The 20731-nt window shown below is 42.1% G+C and overlaps 1 long non-coding RNA gene across 1 annotated transcript in view; it reads right to left on the bottom strand.

The window, feature by feature from the left end:
- Nucleotides 1–739: 739 nt before the first annotated feature.
- LOC117662455 (uncharacterized) overlaps nt 740–20731 on the bottom strand; it is a 48043-nt gene continuing 28051 nt past the window's right edge. Inside the window, exon 2 of the long non-coding RNA XR_004590412.2 lies at nt 740–1204. This is a non-coding gene — a long non-coding RNA (uncharacterized LOC117662455). The remainder of the gene's footprint in view (nt 1205–20731) is intronic.

Genomic DNA, 20731 nt, shown 5'->3' with positions numbered 1-20731 from the left:
GCATCAGAGTTGTGTTTGACCTCGGAGGGCCGGGGGGCATGGGGCATGGCTATGGGTGTGTGGTCATGATGGACATGGCTGTTGGTGTGGCTATGGTGGGCATGACATGGGATTCGTGTCAGGGGCAGCTGTGGTGGCCAAGTGATAAGTCAGGAATTCCCTAAAATCTTCACTCTCCTCCCTATAATCTCCTCCCTCCCTCCCTCCCTCCATCCCTCCCTCCCTCCCTTCCTTTTCTTCTATTTCCTTCCCTCTTCATTCTTCTTTCTCCTTTCCTTCCCCTCTTTCCTTATTTTTTCTTCCTTGCTCTCTTCCCATCTTCCCATCTCTTTCTTTCTCCTTTCCTGTCCCTTCTTGCATGTTCTTTCCCTTTCCCTTTTCTCTTTCCCTTTCTCATTTCCTGTCCCTTCTTGTATGCTCAAATGCAAAAGGGGAAACATTTCTCCTTTTGTTTTATTTTTAGTTTGTTTTGATAGACCTCTGCCAGTGAAAACACAGCCCAGGTGGGCACGCACTGTTTTTGCTGGCAGAGGGTTGCAGGAGGCTGTTGTGGTTGAAAATGGGGCACAGCCCCCTGAGCTCCATTTTCACTAGCAGAGGCACCTCAGTCTGGTCCTTTGCTGTTTCCACGATGGCCCCATGGGCCAGATCTAAGCACCCCATGGGCCAGATCCCATGTTGTAGAGAGTTTAAGCTTGCAATAAACCTTTATATTCATTTGAATTGCCTTGACTCCTGATTTCCTGCATTTGACAATTTATTTAATGCGTAACATAAATATACATTCAGATACATACCCCACAAAACCCCATTCTAATGGAAGTGAAGGCTTGATGGAATTCTGAGGACACCTTTCACTATAAACAACAACTTCAATGAAAGAAAAATATCTGCTTTGGCTCAAGACTCCATTTTGTGAGCAGCCAGCTGTGTTACGCTTCATTTTCTTCATAGTCTGTATCTCATTATTGGTTGTTAACAACTGCAAGCAAGTTGGTTAAGAAGTGTCTTCTTTAGGTTTTTTTTCCTTCTTCTGACAATTTCTGGCTGTGTTGCCTTCAGATCTTCCTTTCTTTTACCTTTTTAAAAGAACATCTTCCAACAGTGTAATTAGCAGGTCTCTGGACTCATTTAATGTGCAAAAAGGAAAGGATGGTGATAATCTCCAGCTGGTTTACATTTTGCATCAAATGAAACGTTGCCACTTTTGAAAAGAGAAAACATTTCCAGAAATACACACTTTAGTAATTTTTATAAAGTTTCACTCAGGGTAAATATACAGAGAACAAAAGTACTTTGTCCTACATGGCTTGCAGTTGAGAAAGACTGAGTGTGTCATAATTCATACTATGACCCTCTTTGTTTGGCTCGTATTCAGTGAGACTTTACAGGAACTCAGTCAGTTAGAATCTCTAGGCTGGCTTTGTTTATCCTTTGTGCTAAATTAAATCAGACTGCCTAGAAACTAGGATGAAACATTGGGAAGTGTTTTTTGTATTATTCATGTGAGAATTTAAAGAATATATTGCAGTGCAGAATCATCCCATGGCAAATTCTCAACTAGCTTTGTCCACTTCTAGAATACATTTTTCCCTCTTCACACTTTTCCCTTTTCAAAGGGCAGCCAGAATGTTATGCCCATGACTATTATTTATTAACTAGTTTCCTTCCAAGCTTTTTCATACCTCTCTCCTCTTAACAATGCTGTCATTTCTGCTCCAAAAGGATCCACATTCAGTTTTTAAATAGATAGATTACAGAGACCACATGTAGAACATTCGTTAGGATTTAGCAGACAGTAAAATAACCCAAACAACCAAAAGAGTCAGCTTAGTTGCCCTTCCAAAGCATTTAGGCCTCTATATCAGATCGCAGTGATACAGCAAGTTATTGGATCACTTTAATTACAATAGTAAAGGCATCATTTTCTGTGACACAGTAGAAGGCAAAGGTAAATCATTTTGCATTTTACTAAGAAAGCCACAAAGATAATAGGCAAGATAGTTTGATTAGAACAGGGGTGTCAAACTCAAGGCCTTAAATCTGTTTAAATGTGGCCCGCAGGGCGGGCCTCGAAATAGCAAAGGACCAGCCCGGGGTGCCTTTGGCAGCCAAAATGGTGTGTGTGTGGGGGGGAGGGCTTGTGCACACACCCATGCCCTGTTTTGACTGGCAAAGTGCTGCATGATCCTCATGCAGCCTCCCTGTGCCCCATTTTGGCCAGCAATGTGCTGCAGGAGGCCGCACAGGCTGAAAACAGGGTGTGGGGAGGCCACATGAGACTTCCCTCTCTCCGTTTTCAGGCTGTACAGCCTTCTGCAGCACTTGGCTGACCAAAATGGGGTGTGTGTGAGAGGCCCCACATGCCCTGTTTTGGCCAGCAGGATGATGCAGGAAGTGTTCATCCTGTCTCACTCCTCCCCCCAGGCTGGCCTGTGGAGGAGAACTCCAGTGCTGATCCAGCCTTTGAAGAAATCCAGTTTGACACCCCTGGATTAGATAGTGCCAGATGATAGGCTTTTCAATTGGATGGCACTCAATATGCTACTGAGGAAATGGTGAGGATTTTCAGAGTACTAATTTTGTTTATGCAATGAGAGTTTGAAGCTTTCCAGACTTCTATTGCCATGCAAGAAAAGAAAATGCAAAAGTGCAAAGAGAGAATTGCAGTGGGAACATGGGAAACCTAACACAATACACATTCACACTTAGATATCAGAAAATTAAAATGGACAAGAATTCAGATAGAAGACCATACTCTTCCCTACTCAGGATCTAAAAAACAAAGTGGAATGTTATTGCTATCATAGGAAGAATATAACAAGGATGGTACTTGAGTATAATGCAGGTCAGTACCGAATAATATCAGTGAGATTTCATGTCAGCCCTTTAATATGATAGTTATTCAATGTATGCTTCAACCACTGATGCAGAAGAAAAAGAAGCTGCTGAGTTTTATGGTGAAACTCATCAGAAATCAAATAAAATGTGCTGGTTGCATTGGACTGGAATTTCTATGTTGGAATTAGTAAGGAGGGAAGTATAGTTGGGCTCTATAACATAGGAAACAGAAATTAAGTAGGAGGAGACTGTATCAATTTCTGCTATACAAATTATTTTTTTTCTTTGCTAATTTTTTTTTCAAACAATAAAATAACATCTACATCTATGTATATACATCTAGATTAGTGGTGGTATTCAGCCAGTTCTATCTGGTTCAGGTGAAATGTTAGCGGCGGCTGTGGGAGGCTCTGCCCACCTGCCTGGAGATCATCAGGTCCCGTTTTGATGCTCTGCACAGGTGCAGAAGGTCCTGCACCTGCGCAGAAGTATCGTGCGTGAGCACGCTCACATTTGCGAACCAGCAGTGAAGGTAAATGAATACCACCCCTGATCTATATACATGGATGTCAGTATCATTCTATTGGTTTCTTCAGAAAGATTGGGTCCTAATGAAGATATAGCAGAAGAGACGCAAGTTTTATCTGACAAGACAGAGACAAAAATAGAGTTGATACTGACAGTGGATCTGCAAATGAAAGGCATGGGAAAGGATCAGTGGTGGGTTCCTTCCGGTTCGGCCCAGTTCTGCCGAGCCAGTAGCGGTGACGATATGACATCAATGAACCCGTTCTCTTTGTTTGGGAGCTGAGCCCTCCTGCCCCCCTCCCGCCCCCCGCCTGCCCACCCCCCGCATTATTCTTACCCTTTATTATTTTTATGGGTAGACCGGTGCCTCCAAAAACAAATGGGTAGACCGGTGCCTCCAAAAACCAATAGGTAGACCGGAATGCTCCAAGAAGAAATGGGTAGACCGGTACAGCTCTGCAAGCAGTTAAAAGCCTGGTAGACCAGTACCTCTGCTAAATCCTAAAGAATTGTCACATGACCATCACACCACACCCACAAAATAAGCCACGCCCACAGAACCAGTAGTAAAAATTTTTAGAACCCACCCCTGAAAAGGATGTTTCATTAGACACACAAAAGAAACTGGTGGATGCTTTAAAAATCAAAGGAGAATTACAAATAATAAACCAAGAGAGTGACCTGGATAATTATTTTATATTGGATTTACAAAAGAGGTTGTTAAAGCTTAGTTAAATCTTGTAAGAGGAGATTAAAAACAAAATTCAAAGAAATCAAGCTCTACATCATTACTTGAATGGAATGAAGATTAAGATTCTTAGAAATAAAAGAAAAGAAAAGAATGTTGGTTTACTTTATCAAGGATAAAATAGATAGGTTGTTCTTTCTGTCCACTCTTAATGGACTTTTTCTGGTAGCAAGTTTGAAAGGATGATGCTTTATGGGTTTGTTTATAGAGAAGATATGGGACATAGGATGAAGAGAGGCTTGGTTGTAAATCAAGAGGAGATAAAAAGTTGTTAAAATTGTTTATACCTATTGTGATGACATACTTGAGTGTTTTCCTATTTGCAGTCATCAATAAGATTCAAAATAGACAATATAAAGTATTGAACATTGTAAAACTGACTGAAATGGAATTGTGTACAAGTGGTGAACATTCGCCTGCTACAATGTATAAACTTTTTTTGAAATTTGAAATAGAAGAACAAATGAAAAATGCATGATAAAGTGGGTAAGGTGTTTTGTTATAACATACAGATGGAACAAAGGGAAGATATGTGGTTGAAGAGACTGAAATTTATATTAAGTTATAATCATAAACTTTTATAAAATGATGGACCATTAGTATTTATCAACAGAAAATATGATCTAGAATGCTGTAGAATGTATATATTTTTAACCAAAATCAAACTCCATGAAGTCATTGAATTGAATTTCTTAATAAAAAAGAAATGAATTAATCATATGATTGCATTATATAACTTGTAAGAAATTAATAATTAAGGAATGATCTAAACATCAGTATGTTTTCCCCCCCATAGGCTTGTGTTTATTTCTGAAAGTAATATATCACTAAACTGGAAAAAAAATACAAGAAGTGCTAGAGATGCTCAAAAAATGGGGAAAATAAGAAATATGCTGTAGGACACAAAATTCAAATAATTAGGAACTGAAATATTTAGCAAGCAAGTGGCTGTTTTTCTCCTCCCACCCCCCTTCTCTCTCTCTCTCTCTCTCCCTCCCTCCCTCCCCCCCTCTCTCTCTCTTATAGTGAATTCTGTAGATATTCTTAGGAGGGCTGTTATAATATCTTTGTGAGCACCTCTGAATAAGCCTTTGAAATGAATACTTCAAATAACTAAATAAATAGTTGGAGAGCTGGAATGTTTTAAGCACAAATTTCAAATTTCAATTCATAAACTAATCCCATTTCTTCTAGAGTATATTGCTTATTTTTATAAGGAAACTGATTCTAAGACTTCAACAGTTACATATTCAGTGTGTAACGCTTTATTTATTAGGATATAGATGCCAGCTACCAATAAAAATGAAACACTAACTAGCATATGACATATAACATTGTCATTACAAGTGTCTGGGTAAATTATTCTGCAGTTGAATGGCCAATACTTCCTGTGGTGATGAGATTCTTTTCTTTTCATTAAACAGCCATCAAATACACACATCCATGTTCGACAAATGAACATTTGACATGATTTAACATTTTCCAACCTTGTTACCTGCCCATATATTGACCACATTTTCTATGTTTTTGAATTTATTGCTTTTTCTTCCCCAAAGTAATATTTTCTCTATATTTCTTTTTACAGTCCATATTTTTTGAACTTAGAATTGTATCATGTAATTTGAAGGGTACCCTCTCAAACTTAATCATGGGAAGGCTTTGGATACATATGAATCCTAAAATTTTGAACAGAATTGGAGCTAATTGGGAAAGGTTTGCATTGAATAGATCTTGTATTAGGCAGCTTTCGCTCAACTCTGAACTTCCCTGAAACTCATTAGAGCTACAGTCCCAGCTTCATGAATCATTCTGAATTTGTTCAGGTTTCTTGCCCTGATTAAGCTATATGATTCCTGCATACTAGAGTCATAGAAATTGCAACGAGCAAAACGTATGGAGGTGTGGTTGGGAGTGAAATTGCATCCTTTCCCAGATTTGAAAATCCCTTTTATCACAAAATCACTGCATTTATTTTTCTGAAAGGATTCAGGTTAGCGTCACCTGCATGCTATATCAATTTTATGGTGTTTTCACACAACTGTCCTTTATGGAGACCATGTCTACAAAGCCTGCTAATTAACAATCCTCTTTCTATCTATTCATGTGCAACTTGTTAAGCATAGATCTTTCATAGTGGTCATTTCAAATGGCACTTGTTTATTTCCAGTGATAATCAGTAGGAATTATCCCAATGAGAGAGACAGATTTTGGATTTCTGAAGCAAAATTCATGTTTAGGCTTCCAATCAAGTGAATTACTTTGCTAATGGGATTTTAAGCCCAAGTTACATCAAACCAAATCAAAACCTTTGTAATAATTATGATAATTATTTTTGGTCCAGGAAATACCAATCAGGTACTTAAAAATATAAAGCAAAAAATATTTTGCATCCTTAGTCAAGAATAAAGGTTTTCAGGTAGTCAATGTTAATTAAATCTTAACAGTGAAACAAAAGAGTGCTTGCACTGGCAATCATATTGTTTATTTCCTTCATCAGAATCATCAGAATTTTCTTCATTATTTGCTATGTGTTATATGCCATTCTAATCTCCTCTGAGATGCTTAGAATGATAATGCTAAATAAGACAATGGCAAAACAAAGGAGCAACAAAGAAATACCTAACATGACCCCTATCCATAGGAGGAGGCTTTCCCTTTCCCTGATCTAAGCCTCTCTGGAATAGAGGGTTTCTGAAAGCCCAATAGAGTAGGAGCCAGTTTGATCTTGGGTAAAATGTTATTCCAGAGAAGAGGGCTAAACTAAAAAGAATTCTCCCTATATTCTTTGAAGATGGCACGTCTTAAGAGAAGAACCTGGAGATTTCTCATTCTTCCTCTGAGAGAATGCAGTTCTGTAGACATCTAGGTTTTAAGCCACGTAGGACTTTAAAGAGGACAACCAGCACTTTGAATTCTACCCAAAAGGGATATGGTAACAGTGAAGCTTTCCTAAGTGTTTCCTAAGTGTTACATTGGAAAATCTAGAGGCTCTAGTCATTAACCTATCACTGTATTGTGGACCTGCTGAAGTTCTAAATGGTCTTCAAATGTGTTGTTACGAATAATGCATTGCAACAATTCATTCTCTCCCTCCCTCCCTCTTTTTCTCTCCCTTTCCTCCTTCCATGTGTGTGTGTGTGTGTGTGTGTGTGTGTGTGTGTGTCTCAATTTTGGGTCCTCTACCAAAGGCTTGGGAGTTTGAGGCACAGCTAACTTAGCTGTGCCTAATATAACATTATTCTGAAAAGAAAGCTTTGATGTTATTATTGAGATCTGTTGGAGTCACTCCTCCAGCTTAAGAGTTATAACCTTAAGTATTCCTTCTACTACTAAGACCATTTTGACTTTACTTTCCACATCCTTTTAGTTCTTCAGCTTCTCATACTCTTCTTTCTGGTGTTATTATCCTGATGTTATCGGCACTGTACATCTATCACTGTACATCTATCACCACCTCTGTATTCTAGTCCTTGACTATTATCACAATGTCTGGTTGGTTGGCCAATACCTGCCTGTCCTTCTGGACATGGAAGCCCATTAGGAACTTAGCCCTGTTATTCTTCCTGACCTTCTATGGAATCTCTCATCTGGGCTTAGAAGGGTCTAGCCCAGTGGTGTCAAACTGGAGGCCTGTGGGCTGGATGCGTCATGCACAGGCCATGCCCTCCCCAGCTCTGCAAAGGGGAAAAACATTGTGATATGTCATGTGACAGCAATGTGACGCTGCAAGTTTGACACCTGTGGACATGTTCCTGTATACAAAGTTAGTTACTTGGTTGTGCTATTCAGTATATGATGTCTAGTGTGTTAGAGGGCCACAAATTAAGGTTTGGATGGCACGGTTACCTATGGTATGATTAAGTCAAAGTTAATGTTGAATTTAATAATCATTTTGCTAGATGTGCCATATTAAGAGTTTGGAATAAATATATAATAAGGTTTTTTTTAATGAAGTTGGGTGTCTCCCCAGGAAGTCTTTTTTAGCAAAGAAATAGTGTCAAAAACAGACTGGTGGACTTGTGGTAAAATAATACCTTTCAACTCTGGGGATCCTTCTCTAAAGTTGAGGGAAGAGCTAGAATCAGAAGCAGTGGTGGGATTCTGCCGGTTCTAGGGGGTTCGGCCGAACCCTTTGTTAAATTGCTGGCTCGCCCCGCCCCTTGCCCGGCCCCTCCGCACCACTATTTATTGCCAATAAATAGTGGTGGGCGAGGGGTGGGCGAGCCAGCAATTTAACAAAGGGTTCGGTGTTTTTTTGTAATTTTATTGGCCCGCGGAGCTTCAGCATAGGCTAATTAGCCCTTGCTTAGATCGGCTCCCGACTCTCAGCTGATTTGCTCTCAGTTGTTTTGCTCAGGGCTCTGCTGCTTGCTTGCAAAGAGTGCTGATTTTTTCCCCCCTAGCTATGCTGAAAAACGAAACAGAAAGTAAAGCAGGCTGTTGGCTTTGCTGTTGTTGCAACGTCGGAAAATTAGGCAGGCAGATTTCTTTTCTTTTTCCTCACCAAAAAAGGTAGGTGCAAACAATGGGAAATTTAGGGGAAAAGAGGAGAGTTCAAGATTTTAAAACACAAAAGAACAAAAGCTCTATTTAACTAGGGAATTGTAATAATTGAGATACTATTAATTGTATATTGTGTTGAAAGCAGAAATGGTTAAGTTGTGGTTTGGAGGAATATATGGGGGAAATTATTTGGTTTATTATTATTGGTAAATATAATTAATTGATTTGTAAGAAATTGGATTGCATGGAAATAATTGGAATATTCATGTTCATATTGATTAATATACAAAAAAGGTAGTTATATAACTAATTTGAATTTATATTAAACAACTGTAATATTACATAATTAACCAATGTGAGGATGGATATAAAAATAGATGACAATGGGAAGGGGTATAATATAGAATAGAAGGGAAAAATTGAATTTGATTAAGATTAGAGATGAAGATGAAGGGTAATATTGGTTTTTTACAAAAATAGATGAGGAATAAATATGGCAAAAAGGAAATATAGAAATTGTAAATTTAATTGAAATGACTAAACACTGTTTAAATTTGTGAACCGCCAAATACTCTGTTCAAAGAAAATACATTGTATGTTTGTATGTGTGTTTCTAATTATTGTTATTTATTCATATTTGTTCTCTTTTATTCTTTAAAGTTTAACAATTCATTCTTTATCTTAATATCTTTATATTTGTTTGGGGTTGGCTTTCTTCCCTTTCATCTTTTTTATTGTACAGCAATCTTTCTCCTCAAACCTACCACCTCTCTCTTTTCTTTCCTTCTTACTTTCTCTTCCTCCCCTTCTTCTTCTCCTCCCTACTTCCTCTTCCTTTCTCCTTCTCCTCCTCTCTTCCTCCCTCTCTTACCCTCACTCCTACTCTAATTTCCCTTCCCTTCCTTCATCCCTCTCTATTGCTGTATCCTTTTATGCATATGGACTACTCAGAGGGGTGAAAAAATTATTTCTGACTGGTCCTTGCACTTTTGACCAGTCCTCGAACTTACGACTGTCCTCACATTTTACGTTTTTGCCCTATCTTGTAACCATGGTGAAGAGAAGCAGTTGTGAAATGAGTGACACGGTTGTTAAGAATGCTACAATGGGCATAAATGATGACCAGTCATAAGTGCGAAGACCGGTCAAAAGTGCGAGGACCTGTCAGAAATCACTTTTTTCAGCCCTCTGGGTAGTCCTTTTGTGCATATGGACTACTCAGAGGGCTGAAAAAGTTATTTTTGACTGGTCCTCACACTTTTGACCAGTCCTCGAATTTACGACTGTCCTCACATTTTACGTTTTTGCCCTATCTTGTAACCATGGTGAAGAGAAGCAGTTGTGAAATGAGTGACACGGTTGTTAAGAATGCTACAATGGGCATAAATGATGACCAGTCACAAGTGCGAAGACCGGTCAAAAGTGCGAGGACCTGTCAGAAATCACTTTTTTCAGCCCTCTGGGTAGTCCTTGTGGGCATATGGACTACTCAGAGGGCTGAAAAAGTTATTTTTGACTGGTCCTCACACTTTTGACTAGTCCTAGAACTTACGACTGTCCTCACATTTTACGTTTTTGCCCTATCTTGTCACCATGAAGAAGAGAAGCAGTTGTGAAATGAGTGACACGGTTGTTAAGAATGCCGCAACGGGCATAAATGTGAGGATGGTCATAAGTGCGAGGACCGGTCATAAATGTGAGGACCAGTCAGAAATGACTTTTTTCAGCCCTCTGTAGTCCCTATGCAGATAGCCACGCCCACCGGTCACATGACCAGCTAGCCATGCCCACCTGGTCACATGACCAGCTAGCCACGTCCACCCGGTCACATTACTACCAAGCCACACCCCCAACTAAGCCATGCCCACAGAACCGGTTGTTAAAAAATTGAATCCCACCACTGATCAGAAGGTTATGTTTGCCATTGGTTTGCACATATCAACAATTGAAAGAAAGATTTAAACTAGATAAAAAGAGTTATGGGTTTGATTTTGTTAAAAATGAATTGAAAACCCCTCTATGCAGCAGCGATGAACATATTATTGCTACGGTTTATTTAAAAGTAACTTGAAATTGAATTTGAAAAGTGAACATGTAAAAAACATTGTATGATTCAGTGGGCAAGGAATTTTGGATATAATGTAATGCTTGAACAATGGGAAAATATGTGGACAAAAGATTTAAAATTCACATTAAAGGCTCCACCCGCCCGGATGTCATCAAATACACTCTGCACATGCGCGAGCGAACCGGTAGCAAAGGTAAGTGAAACCCACCATTGGATAAATTATCTAGAATGTATAAAGGTATCTCAAATGAATGTTGGAAATGTAAAAATAAAGAAGGGATCTTTTATCATTTAGGGTGGACCTATGATAAAGCAAAGAAATTCTGGAGTAAGATTCATATTTTAATACAGAAAATTCTTAAAATGAAGATTAAGATGAACCCAGAAACTTTCCTTCTGAGTTTAATGGAAAAAGACTTCGAAAAAAAATTTGGAACCTTGATCTTATATATGTTGATGCCAACAAAACTACTGTGTGCACAAAAATGGAATGACATTTCGATTCCCACCATGGACGAATGGCTACAGAAGTTGATGGAGCTGGCAGAGATGGCTAAATTGACTGTTTTGATTAAAGAAAAGAATATAAGTACTTTTGTTGCTACATGGAGACGACTTCTGGACTTTGTGCTTGAGGTGGAAAAAAATGACACTTTGATTTTGGGTTTTACTGATTAGATTGATTTGTTGTTATAGAAATGGCTAGTTTATATTGGTTTGGAAAAGTAAAACGTTGAGGTTCAATGTTAATGCTTTATTCTACCGCAACAGTGTCAATGCTTTTTTTCCCCTTTTCTCCCTTCCCCCTCATTTTTCCTTCCCCCTTTCCTTCCCATAGTGTCCTATTATTTGTATTTTTGTATTTTATTCTATATTCCAATTAAAAATGTTTAAGATCTCTGCTTCTGTGGATCTAGTGCTTAATGCCTGTTTTTGTGCTACTATAATCAGTGCCTCAGTGCTGTCTTTTAAGTCAGCCCTTTCAATCCACTGGTAAGATTTCCCAATGTCTGCCACATCAGCTATCAGTTGATGGTACATTCCACCCAGGCTTTTGTCTGACATGAATTCCTCTGCTTGATCTTCCTCCCTTGTCTGCTGGTGCCTCAGGTCTTCTCTTAGCAACTCATCTTTGGATGGCATCTTACTGATGTACTCTTAGGTATTCTGGGTTTTGTTCAGGACAATGGCTTTAACATCACCAGATCCCACCTACCCTGTCTGGTATACAGTCTCTGGGTGTCAGACTTGGGATCAAAACCTCTGTAAATTGTAAGGAGCTTTCAGGTCTTCACATTGGCTTCCTCCATGTCCTCTTTTGTCCAGTTCACTAAACCAACAGGGTTCCTGATAATTGGTCAGGCATATATGTTGATGGCATGGATCTTGTTCTTCCTATTGAGCTGAATCTTCAGGACCTGTCTTATCCTTTTGGTGGTACTTGGATGTTGCTGTCTTCCTTACCTCCTCATTGAAATTCCCACGGAATACCAGGGTACTTGTAGCTAGTTTGTCTGTCTATGGTTTTTCATCATTTAATGGAGAATAATATTAAAATAGTGCATACAAGACTGGGTTTGATAAAGAGTTGGACAGAATGAATCAGGGAAGTACATCTGCCTGAAATTGTCAGCCTCCTGTTGCTCTATTAAAGTTTAAGGTAAACTCAACTCTCCAGGTTGCAACCTGACATCCCTCTTGATGAAAAGCCTTTGTACTAATGTGTTTGGTGTCTTTTACAACTGCCTTGTGTTCTCCAGCTACAGGGCATTAAAATCCACAATTCTATGCCTCATTTGGGTGCCTTAGGGTTTTAATGAGAATGGAAAATGACCCTGCATGAATCAATGCTTTTGACAGAGACTGTAATGAGAATAGTAAATGGTGACAAATGAAACCATTCTGTTTCTTCTTTAGAAGTCTCATCATATGGCTCTTTAGTTGTCATGCAGGGAAGAAAGCAGTTATATAAAGGACTGCTGCAAATACATAGTTGCAAATTCTTTTTCTTTTTTCTTTAGCAAGATGATTGCTAAATTGACCACACATTTCAGCAGGTGTATGTTAATATCAGAGAGTTTACCTTTTAATCTGAACTCTTGTAGTCTATGAGAAATGGGTAGATGGGCCAGTAATTAGATTTGCCAGTCTGTATTGCAGGATCTATGCTTAAGATCACTCATGGAATTTCATCTATTCAGAGCTGTGTGGTGAAAAAGAGAGGGAAGCTGCTATCTTATTTTTAACATTTAAACACAGTATATCAGCAAGGATAGTTATAAAGCAGTTCATCATGTTACAGTAATTTAGGTATATGTTCCCAGAGTGTTCAAATGTTATTTTATAAATGCCAGTTCAGGTCTTTAATATGGATTTTTTCCCCATCTGTTGCCCTTTGCATGATTTGGGCTTTATATTTCATACTTTCTTCCCAAGCCATAGTTATTTACCATGCTAAGTAGGGATTGTGGAACAAGTCTGAACATACTAGCTTATGGACAACTGTGTAAGGCTGTCCTATGAATTCACAGCAGACAATTTTCATGAAGCCCTGTGGTTTAGCATATTGTATTTCACTATTCTACTAAATTGAATAAATGCCCAATTCAGTAATTGAAGTAATTTCCTCTAGGAATACCACCCTCCCCCCCAAAATACTATTACTTCTAATTGGCTTTTTTTGGGGGGGGGGCGGACATGCTCATTATATATTTCTGCTTTGTGTTTACTAACCATTAATTCCTCATGACTACTCATTATAATTTGAGGTGCTTATTTTTTCAAGAGGCCTTTTCATACAAACCCAATGTTTTATATTATTATATTATTTTCATGTTAAGAGAGAAACACCTGTTTTCCTAAGGAGGGGTTTTCAGGGAAAATGTTTATGGAAGATGGAAGATATTCAGGTTTTATGAGAAAAAAACAAAACAAAACCCACGTCACCATAGATCTTTGGGCTGCAGTTCTACAGGTGTTTCAGGTATTTTGGATTGTAATGGGATAAAAGACAATAGACTGTCATTTTAATATAATACTGTACTCTCAAAGTATATCTTTGCATCTTCTCCTTTGGAAAAGCAATTTTATGCTTCTTTAGAATCTTTAGAAAGTTGCCCGAGCCATCAAGAGCCGATGCACAATGGTTTTTAACAGGGGAGAAACAAGGCTTAAACCAGGACGTTTGGTTACACTTCATTTATTTTTCTTCTGAGCTTTACTCTCTGAGTGGGATTTGTTACAGTAATGATTATTATCAGGAAATATTTTTCTTTTTAAAGACACTTTTTTATATAAATCTGCCTCCGTCTTTCAAATAAAACCTTTATAAATAAACAATAAATGGCCATATTTGGTCTGGGGATCAATTACATAAATGTATATACATGCGTGCATACAGTACCTATATAAATTATATGTATGTAAAATTGTAAGATACATTATGGTAGCCTGTTCTGAGCCATTTAGAATATTTGGTAAAGATGGAGCATATGGCACACCAGCTAAAATTACTTCGTAATTATGCTTCATTTGCTTCTTTAAAAAGCAAAATAAAACTAATATTACAATTTCTATTTGGTTCACTGTCTTTTAACAACTGTATTCAAATACTGAATAAATTAAAAAGTGAATTTTTAAAAGTTGCATGGTATCCTTGAGTGGTTCAGGAAGGACTGATTTACCCAGGAGCGAGGCTGAAATAGATGATTTTAGCCTTGAGGATGTAGCACAAGTTGAAGGTTTTGCATTCTCTTGTTAAATCACTGTTTCCCTCCCAATCTATTCTTCCCCATCTCTACTGCCTTTTTAAAAATCACACGTCTTTATCATGCAAGTTAATAATGTACTGCTGTTATCACTGGCAGAGGAAATTGAATGCTGAAAAAGGCAGGGGCTCGCAATGCCAGGAAAAGGATGGATGCCAAGGTTTAATGCACTGTGAGGACGAATGTCTACATGGTGCAACAGAAGGATTGAAAATGTTGGTGCATCAGGAATGGTGATGTCTTTTGGGTTCTGTTTTAGGAAATAAAATCAGTTTGGCTGGAGCAAGAATGTTCAGTTCTTTACATACAAGTGCCATTAAATTTTAGGAAAACTTAATGTTTTCCTGTGTAAGGAAAAGTTCAAAGCATCTTTCTTTCTTTCTTTCTTTCTTTCTTTCTTTCTTTCTTTCTTTCTTTCTTTCTTTCTTTCTTTCTTTCTCCCTCCCTCCCTCCCTCCCTCCCTCCTTCCTTCCTTCCTTCCTTCCTTGCCTCCTTCCCTCTCTTTCTCTATCCCCCCCTCTCCCCCTCTCTCTTTTTTTTCCTTATAGGAGCTCCAAGCTGTTTATCTGCATGTCTGTCTTCATTGTTATTCCTACACCAGCAATCCTGTGAGATAGATTGGCTTGTGAGAGAATGACTTGCCCAAAGTCATCTAATGAGTTTCTAGGCTGACTGTGGACTTCAACTTGGATCTCTCTGGCCCAGACTAGATCAATATCTTTATGTTCAGTCTTCCTTTAAAGCAGTCTGGTTAAACTTCAACTTTCATTTTTTTTTTCATTTTTGTAAGTCCAGTTTTGTTAGATTTTGATGTTTAAAATGGGCATGTTATGCCCTATTTGTTTTAGTGATTTGATTTAAGGCAAGTACTGTACTGTTAGTCTAGTTTTTCCTTGCATTCAGACTTAACAAATTAACTTTTGCATATCAATACTTTAAAAGAAAATAACATGAATCAATACTGGCACAATGCAGACGGCTATACATATATTTGTGCTAACATTTCTTAGCTGATTTCTCTAGAACATGCTTCAACAAAACTAGAAAGCAATTTGTAGATTTGGTGCAGAAGAGTAAATTTAAAAAAGAGAGAGAAAAATGCATTGTGCAGAAATATTTTCTGATTGCAGGCCTATTTTCTGTGTTTAAAAGAGATGAAGAAAGAGTTACCACTATTTTCACTGGTCAGCTGCCAGCAGCGTGTGTGCCTATAATCATATTGTAATAAATTCTTTTCATTTAAAATTGCCTACAGCATGTCTGTTTTGAGGCCTCAGTCTTCAGTTTATGAAGTATTTCTGTTCCCAAGAATTTATTCATAAAGTTTGCTGTAGTGTTTAAAGTACCAGGCTAGAAACTGGAACACTGTGAGTTCTAGTCCCACTTTAAGCATGAAAGCCGGCTGGGTGACTTTGGACCAGTCATTATTTCTCAGCCCAACTCACCTCACAGGACTGTTGTGGGAAAAATCTATCTTTTAAAGTCTCTCTCTCTCTCCCTCTCCCTCTCCCTCTCCCTCTCCCTCTCCCTCTCCCTCTCCCTCTCCCTCTCTCTCTCTCTCTCTCACACACACACACACACACACACACACACATCTAGCTGTCCTTTAAAAGATAGATATGTTATGTCCTTATAAGGACATCCGCCGGGGGATTGGTTATTGAACAACTGTCATTAGCCAGCTGGCTGGCCCGAGCAGAATATAAGGAGGCTCGGGAGCCACTGCCGTCAGTCTGTTTTTCTATGTTCTAATAAAGAGTGCTGAATGGACAGCAGCTGAGTTGCGTTTGTTTCCAGCGCCGATCTAACACTGGCGACGAAGGACTAGAGAAGAACTGACAAAGAGCAGCGAGCCAATTGCCATCTCAATCAAAAGAGCTGAAGCACTGAGCTAAGTCACAACCATGTCCAGACCACAAATCTCGATGGCTCCATTCAACCCGAGCCTAGAGAAATGGAAGTCCTTCATGGTTCGCTTCAGGCAGTTCCTGGCGGGTAGCGGCTTCACTGACCTAAACGACAGCAGAAAGAGGGCACTCTTCCTGGCGCACTGTGGCTCGGAGGTCCTAGAGATGGCCATGGACCTCGTGGCACCACTAGACATGGAGCAGATGCCTTGGTCTGAGCTGCAAGAAGTTCTCCAGGACCATTACGCCCCAGCGAGCACTCCTCTGGCTAACCAATTTGATTTCCACCAGAGGAATCAAGCAGAAGGGGAGTCGGTCAAAGACTTCATCTCGGCACTCCAGAAGATCGCGGCCAGCTGTGAATTCGAAAATGTGGACGTTCAGCTGCTGGACCGCATCATCTTCGGCATGAGGGACAGCACAGTCCAGAAAAAGCTCCTCAGCCGAAATAAAGTGTCCCTGAAAGCAGTCATCGAGGAAGCCACAGCCGCCGAGTCCTCTGACAGGGCAGCAGCCACAATGATAAGATCCAAGGGGATCCACAAGGTCCGCAGGAATCCACAGCCATCATCTGATGAGACCTCCACGGGGTCGGACTCGGATTCTGAGATGGCCGTCCATAAGGTCACAAGACCCCAACGGTGGGAAAAATCCCAAGATGGCGGACGGGAGGAATGCTGTGCCAGCTGCAAAGGGGACCATCCACACACCAGATGTCGCTGGCGGGATGCAATTTGCAGACGCTGCCAGAGAAAGGGCCACATTGTGGAAGCCTGCAGGGCGGCAGAACCAAGTTTCGAACCTCCCAGAGCCATGGACCGTGAGTACCAGAGGGCATCCAAACGGTCCCAGTACCTGCGGCAATACGGCGATGGCCACCCCAAAAGCAGAGGGATCCACCAGACAACAATTGCACACGCTGCAGCCGAGGGATCCGACAAGTTCCACATGACCGTCCACGTGGAAGGGGCCCCATGCCCCATGGAAATAGACTCAGGCTCACTGTACTCCATCATAGCCTGGGACCAGCTTAAAAGACTCCAACCACGGCTATCCAGGAAACAGCTAGAGCCGTTCCAGGCGAGGTTGGTGGATTTTGGAGGGCATTCCATAGGCATCCTGGGACGAACCAACATCTGGGTGAAGTTCAAAGACTTTGAAGGAGACCTCCCCATCGCCGTCGTAAAGGAAGTCCGTCCAACCTTACTAGGCGTGGAGTGGTTCAAGCCCCTAGGACTCACGATTGGCGGAATCAACCAAATCCAGGCTAGCGCACTCGACCAGCTCCTAGAGGACTTCAAGGACGTCTTCGATGGGAGTCTAGGTAATTTTCTGGGGAAACCTATTTCTTTTAATTTAGACCCCACAATTGTACACATTTGGCTCAAGCCCCACAGAGTTCTGTTTGCCCTCAGGCCTAAGGTGGATGCCCAGCTAGATAAATTAATTGTCCAGGGCATTCTGGAGCCGATTGATCATGCGGCATGGGAGACCCCCCATTGTGACTCCCATGAAGCATGATGGATCTGTACGCATCTGCACCGACTATAAGTGTACCATCAACTGGGCACTGCCGCAGAGTGCATATCCCGTTCATATCCTGTTGCATTTGCTTGGCAGCGGGACCATTTTCGTGAAACTGGACCTGGCCCAGGCTTACCAGCAATTGCCAGTGGACGAGAGGACTGCGGAGGCACAAACAATTGTCACACACAGGGGGGCATTTAAGTGCAACCATCTCCAATTTGGAGTCAGCACCACCCCAGGGATATTTCAATCAATGATGGAACGCCTTCTCCAAGGCATTCCTGGGGTGGTGCCTTACTTTGACGATGTACTAGTCTCTGGAAACTTGGAAGCCCAACTAATGGAAAGGCTCAGGCTTGCCCTACAGCGGTTCCAGGCAAAGGGCCTAAGAGTTAGAAGGGACAAATGCGTTGTTGGAGTCCAGGAGGTCGAGTTCCTGGGCTATCTAATCGATAGCAAGGGCATCCATCCCACCAAAAGCAAGGTTAGGGCTATACACGAGGCTTCATCCCCCAAAACAAAAATGGAGCTTCAGGCATTTCTGGGACTGCTGAATTTTTACAGTGTCTTTTTGAACCAGAAAGCCACCATTGCTGAACCGCTCCACCGCCTGCTAGGGAAGGCGCTGCCTTGGAAGTGGGAAGAGGAAGAAGAGGCAGCCTTCCGAAAAATCAAAAGTCTCCTCTCCTCCGACAGCGTCCTCATCCAATATCATGAGTCGCTCCCACTGTTCCTGACCTGTGACGCCTCACTGTATGGGGTCGGAGCTGTCCTCAGACCCCCAGCTGCCCAACGGCCCCGAAGCCCCCATTGCTTACTTCTCCAAAACCATGTCATCAGTGGAGCGGAATTATAGCCAGCTCGACAAGGAAGCCCTCGCCATTGTAGCTGGCATTAAACGCTTCCATGAATACCTGTATGGAAGGACATTTACGATTGTCATCGATCACAAGCCACTACTTGGACTGCTGGCTGGGGACAAGCCGACGCCACCTTACATGTCACCCAGGATGACACGCTGGGCCATCTTCCTCTCAGGATATGCCTACAAGCTCATACATCACCCCGGCAAGAACATCTGCAACACTGACAGCCTCAGCAGATGCCCACTGCGAGAACCAGTCATTGACCCGGCACCTACCCTCGGACTTCACCACATAGACGATGACCAGACGTGCCCGGTGTCATCTGCCACAGTGGCAACCCACACACTGTAGGACAAGACCCTCAAACAGGTACTATCATGGACATTGAGGGGTTGGCCAACGGGAAGAGTGGGCGAAGAATTCACCCCATTCATATTGAGGCAGCACGAACTGGCCACCATGAAAGGCTGCCTCCTCTGGGGTGACCGGGTCGTGATCCCTCACACGTTACAGAAGAGCACCTTGGAAACCCTCCATAGTGGCCATCCGGGCATAGTTTGCATGAAGGCACTGGCACAGAGTTACGTCTGGTGGCCCGCCTTAGACAAAGACATAGAGGCATGGATCGCCAGATGTGACCCATGCCAAGTGATGAGACCAGCACCTCCACAAGCCCTGCTGACAGAGTGGGAGCAACCCAGTGGCCCATGGTCGAGAATCCATATCGACTTCGCAGGGCCGATGAATGGGAAATCCCTCCTCATTGTCGTGGATGTGTTCACGAAGTGGCTGGAGGTCTCGCAATGCCATCCACCACGACAGATGCCACCATCAAGGCACTCCGCCGCCTATTCACCACACACGGGCTGCTGGACATCCTGGTCTTCAACAACGGCCCGCAGCTCACCGCTAAAACCATGGAGGACTTCCTGGTGAGTCAAGGCATCAGGCATGCCCTCATCGCCCCGTACAGGCCAGCTGGAAATGGGCAGGCTGAGAAAATGGTACGGCTCACGAAGGACACGCTCACCAGGATGGGCCCAGGGGACTGGCAGGAACAAATTGACAAGTTCCTGCTGGCACAACACATCACACCGCATGCAACAACAAAGAAAAGCCCAGCCGAACTTCTGATGGGGAGAAGGCTCTGCTCACCACTAGATAGACTTCATCCACAGTACAACCCGAAAGACAAGCCAATCAACCCACCACCGGCGCGAAGCTTCGCTAGTGGAGACTTGGTATTCGCGCTCAATTTCCAGGGTCAGCCAAAATGGATCAAGGGCCAAATTGGAAGAGTGACTGGCCCAAGATCATACGAGGTGGAGCTGGACGACGGACGGTCATGCAGAAGGCACATCGACCAGCTCTGCAAAAGGGTGAGGGAGGTTGAAGGAAACCACCCCGATGAGGTAGGACTACCACACCCCGACGAAGTAGACCTACAACACCCCATCGAGGTAGACCTGCCACCACCTGGCGGGGTAGACCTGCCATACCCAGACGAGGTAGGCCTACAACACCCCTGCAAGGTAGGCCTACCCCACCCCAGCAGGGTAGGCCAGCAACCTCATGGCAAGGGGGACTACCAACAGCAACACAAAAATGACATGGTAGACCGGGGCCAAGCCAGCAGGACGAGTCACCAGGCCAACGACGACGATGGCCAGCGACCCCCCGGGACATGGGACCACCAGCCCCAAGACAAGGTAGACCGGGGACAACCCAACACGGGAAGCCAACACCAACCCGACCTAGTCGACGTTGACCAGCCCCACGAGGGAGACCTCCACCGGTATGATGAGGTAGGCCGATGACTGTCCACCCCCCTGAGTCCGCACCAACCTGGCAGGGTTGACCACCGACACCCCAGTGATGTCGACCGGCGCCACCACACTGAGGGCAACCAACGCCATTCCTGCAGGGGAGGACTACAACACCCCAGTGGGGAAGTCCAGCCAGGGGGAAACCCGCCA

This window comes from Pantherophis guttatus, chromosome 3, assembly GCF_059756535.1.
Source record: "Pantherophis guttatus breed Tessera chromosome 3, ASM5975653v1, whole genome shotgun sequence".
NCBI classification, from domain to species: domain Eukaryota; kingdom Metazoa; phylum Chordata; class Lepidosauria; order Squamata; family Colubridae; genus Pantherophis; species Pantherophis guttatus.
Note: the sequence above shows the minus strand (reverse complement) of the source record. Positions and strands in the feature narration are given on the sequence as shown.